Source organism: Homalodisca vitripennis, unplaced genomic scaffold (assembly GCF_021130785.1).
Source record: "Homalodisca vitripennis isolate AUS2020 unplaced genomic scaffold, UT_GWSS_2.1 ScUCBcl_423;HRSCAF=2384, whole genome shotgun sequence".
Taxonomy (NCBI): domain Eukaryota; kingdom Metazoa; phylum Arthropoda; class Insecta; order Hemiptera; family Cicadellidae; genus Homalodisca; species Homalodisca vitripennis.
Window position 1 is genome coordinate 139,224 of NW_025776545.1, and position 5,183 is coordinate 144,406.

The 5,183-nt window shown below is 27.8% G+C and overlaps 1 long non-coding RNA gene across 1 annotated transcript; it reads left to right on the plus strand.

The window, feature by feature from the left end:
* The first annotated feature begins 326 nt into the window (after window positions 1–326).
* Window positions 327–3,539, plus strand: LOC124370679. The gene is made up of 2 exons (XR_006923204.1): window positions 327–540; window positions 3,276–3,539. It is a non-coding gene; the product is annotated as an uncharacterized LOC124370679 (long non-coding RNA).
* Window positions 3,540–5,183: the final 1,644 nt, after the last annotated feature.

Genomic DNA, 5,183 nt, shown 5'->3' on the forward strand with positions numbered 1-5,183 from the left:
TACCATGTAGACAAACACACAGAAATGTAATTTATTCAGCTTTTCTATAATGCTAACTCTTTGGTTATTTTTATTTAGACTTTAATGTAAGTATGAATTCGTTTAAAGAATTCTACTCGGCACTTTTGAGAAATACGATGTAAACTGATAGAGTAAGTTTAATGCTGTGAATTACGATTTATCTCTAGTAAGAGTTATAAAAGAGCAATAAACAGACGAGCGTTAAAGAGAACGCTTCTGTAGTTAATGAAGTATTGTTCAAATGCAAATTTCCAAACGATGATTGGAAACTACCGTCATGAGAGATACTAATATTTATCAGCAAAGGTATGAGTTTATACGTGTATTAAGGTGTCGATACTGTTTTGCATCTGTTTGATTATACGTAGTTGTTTGAATTTATATATATTTTACATAGAATAAAATCAAACAATGACATTAAACACTGCAATTAATAATTTTACTTCTGTCATTAAACTTCTCGTTATAGTTATTTTAGTGTTTGAAACGATACAAGCTTGTAAAATAATCAGCCAATTGGTAAGTATTATTGATTAAATTGGATATAATGAAAATTTTTAAAGTGCGACGCATATAATTGTAATTCAAAATACAATTAACAATAATAAATATCAAGACAAATGTTTGCTCCGTAATATATGAAAATATGTATATATTCCTCTTCTGATAAATAGTCAGCATTTCATAAATTACATTAATTTAAGGTTTCATTTTATTCAATAATAATAATATGATTTAGATTAATTAATCTTCGATTTGATATCATATTAGTCTTATAAGTAAAATAAGTAAAAACATGGTAACTTAATAAAAGAGTCACAAAAAAAGGCAAAACTATATTAAGAACAATTATTTTCAAGTAGATTCATGTGGTACGTAATTTAACTCTTATTGACCCCACCCATTTTTATATATTTGTAAACTAACGTTATAATGTCTAGCATCGGTTAGTATTCATTGCGTTAAAGCAGTATTATTGTGATAGTCACTGTTATGATTTAATATGTCGTTATGAATTACGTAACTGGTCACCAAAAATATGTATTTTCTCTTTTATTTCCACAGTTATTAACAATTAACTGAAACATGTTTTCACGAAAACGTATTATATTTAGAGCAATTTTGAAATCTGCTTATTATTATAATCTCTTGAATATATATAGAATGTTTTTATATTTATTAATTAAGCTATCGGGTATTAAATGTGTAAGTGTATACATGTACATATTTATATACATATTAAAATGTTATTGATCTAAATGTAATTTTATATAAGATAAAAACATCTATTGAAATCTGAACAACACAATACTGTAAGTGATGTCACAAACAAAAATGAACACTTAATGTGTAGAAAAGTATTAGAAAAGCTACATGTATTGAATGTGAACTGAATACTAAGGTTAGTATTTCGTACTGTATTACATTTTGGATTGACTTTTGCTAAACTTGTAAAGCCAAGCTCAACGCACACTGTTGTAAAACAAAATCTAATTTAATATATCGAGAAAACAATACAACAACTCTCTTTAAAAGCGTGTCCGTGAATATAATACTATGTTATTATACAAAACAATTAGCATTTATAGAAGTACTTGCAATCTGATCATAAAAACACTTTATTCGTGTATATATTATAGTTGGTGGCATACAGTTTATAGTCATTTCTCAATCACACGAAAACTATGACGCACTGTTAATTAAAACAGAAGGTAATCCTTTCTTAAGTTTTTGAATATTCAAAACTCCGATGTAATACTACTAGTTTTCGAATACAGTGACATCATCATCAAAATCCATGAGATATCATGAACATAACCTGTATATAAAACTGATTATATCGTAAACCGATATTTTCCAAGACGGCTCACTTAATGTGACACTACTCCATATACATTTCATCTAAGAAGTACTCATTTTTTTAAAAATTACATCTTAAACTAGTAAATATGTGATATAGTTACTTACACGCATAAATCTTTGCAGCATTGAATGCCTAGGTATCTTTTAAATTTTTTTGACGAACGTATCAGTATGATATTTAAACGTGTAAATGTTTTTTAAGTTTAAAACTGTAACATGATTCAGTACCTTTGTCTTGGTTGGTAAGACGTAGGAATCAGAATTCGATCTGCCCTTAATAAACTGTTTCTCATTCCTGAAATGTTTTATTATTCATTAATAAAATATTTAGTAAGAAGGACATAGGGGGATTCAAAGAAATAGAATACGTGCATATTTATGCCGTGCAATTATGATGAAACTCATAGATGATCGTATTCAGTGAACCCTATTATTTAATTATTTTATTCCAAACGATATATAAATTATATTTTTGTCCCGTTTTGTCTTTTAAGCAAACAGTTTATAATTACATAGTGTCGACAGTAAAATAAAGTAAAAAATCTGTATTCAAAATGTTTTTAACTTTATAAACTGCGTTTAAAAATAGTTATCGGATAAAACCTTTATTCACCACCTGATAACTCATTCAGACTTATAAGAAATTCCTACATTAAAAAGTATTTCCTTTCAACTGAGAGTACCTATTGTCTCTGAAACACTTAAACAAAAACAGTCATTTAAAGTCTGTCAAAAGATACTGAAATAATTTTAAAAGTAAATTGGTTCAAAGTTGCTATAATGATTATGCATTAATTTATGAATAGAGCTCTTAATAGTTATAACTAATATATTACTGTTTAAGAAAATGTGTTCTTAATTAAAGAGGAACAAATTGTTTTGATCCTGAGATAATGCGTGTTTACGTTTAGTACATATGTAAAAGTATGATATGTTTATTTAAGCGTTCTCAATATGAAATCATTTCTTAACTCCACCATATAGGCATTTCATAAGAAAATTCGAAGTTACAATGATTATAGTTCTTAAATTTGCAGATGAAATCGCAGATCTGCTGCATAACTGAGAATTTCTTATTATAATAATAAGAAATTCTCACTAATAATATATTCCCACTTCATTAATAATATATATATATATAGTAGTATATATATATATATATATATATATATATTATATATATATATATATATATATATATATATATATAGTAGTAGTAGTATATATATATATATATATATACTACATTGTATATCTCCTATGAGCACAATAGACGCATTTACTGTATTTCCAAGTTTATGAACTCTCACCCTCCCTCGAAGCTAATAGATCATCTAGTACGTTGTAACTTGATACTCATATAAATCATGCTACTAAAATTTATGTTTCAGTGTATATCGGACAGCGATTGCTGTTCTAAACATTGTGGATGGTTCACTTGCACCTATAAAGAAGATCGTCCTATCCTAACTACACTTAGCAACATTAGTAGCTTGAAATGAATTATATAACCAACAAGTTGTAGACAGGTATTGTTTACTAGCGATTCAGGCTAGACAGCATTTTAGAAAATCAAACTGTCTGGTCCACACACAACTTGGTTTAAAATACAAATTAAATTAATATATATGAATAAAAACTTTTCAATCACATTACATTTGTTTTATTATTTATAACTAGTTTAATCTTGAAAGGTGACATCAATGCAATTTAACTATAAACCTCAATAAAGCAAAACTTTAAGTAAGATCGTGTAATAAATAAGATGTTTAAAGTTTCATCAAAAAATGTATAATAAATCTACTGCGTCGTTTTTTAGTTCGTGCACACTAAAGCAGTGTTATGTAGACAAACAGCGTAAATACAATTAAAGCATAACTCTACTTTTATTCAACTCCCGAAGAGGTTGATCCTAGATTATGCGGGTGTGAAACTCGACAGCCGGGGTGATGTCGATACATACAATGGAAATTTTATCGACGGAGACGACTATTCTAACATTGACAAAAGTCCATTCCTGGGAAATTGTCAGGGGTTTGGATACTAGATCAAAGGTGAAGATCAGAAAGGAATGTTTATGAAAAATAAATACACAGCTTATAATCAGAGATAAGCTGTAAAAAACTGCATTTCACAGTTCCAATGCCATGGTTAAGAGAATAAATCTTAAATTGATAAGAGTGAGTAAGTTAAAAAATATTGTTTATTGAGCAATACTAATATATTGATGCATTTGATTTAGTCGGGTTCCGAGGTTTTATTGAAAATATTTGGATTTGAATATTATGTTAAATGCTAATATACATGACGATATTGTCCCTAGTAAATATTACCGTACTTTGAAATATGTGAAAAAAATTAAATTTAGTTATTTTGCCTAACTTTTATCAGTAAAGCTTTTGATTTAACCACTGAATGTCACTATTATTTCTTGTTTCAGAACATGTAGCGTAAATTAATTTATTTCATTCTAAAACTGTAATATTATCAGTAAACACTTACTCATCCAAGTAAAATAGTTATATTTTACCACAGTTACTTTGCAAATTGTTGTCGTTAATACACCTTATTGGCTCTGTAGAGATTACATTTAACATTTAACTGAAGAAAACTTAATGTTGGCCTCATTTATAACTCTTATCGAAGATATAACGTCTGGTTGGCCGTACTTCTGCATTTTTGCTTTGAAAAAATGTTGCCACTATAAAGAGTACCCGACTGATTAGAGGGCACATTTAACACTCAACAGAACTGCACTCATTGTTAGTCCCCATTTACAACACTTATCCAGGGACCACTGCTCACCTCGATCTACTGTATAATTATCTTTGGTTTATGGTGGGTTATTTAGAATAATCACATTGATTAAATATTTTTCACGAATGGTTTATTATTTTATAAAACATAGACATGTATTATATTAAGGGCTTTCCTCAGTATTGTAAGTATTGAAATTAGAACATCAAATTCAGCTATACTTTTATGGCAGGTTTTAGAACTACAACCATTACTCGTATTATTACAACCACCATTGTTATTTATCAGATTTCAAGATCAATAATCGATAAACATTTATTGTAATATAAAGTATACTATTTGAATAATTAAATATACGTTACTTTTGATTCTCTATATACATATTTATGTTGGCCACTTAGTTATTCATTTGTAATAGAATTATTTATTAATATCTCGTATTGGTTACTTTAAGCACATCAACGTGCATACATACCCATTCTTTCACTTTAAGGAAGAGAATTCTGACATTAAAACATATTATCCTTAATTTTCATGAACAT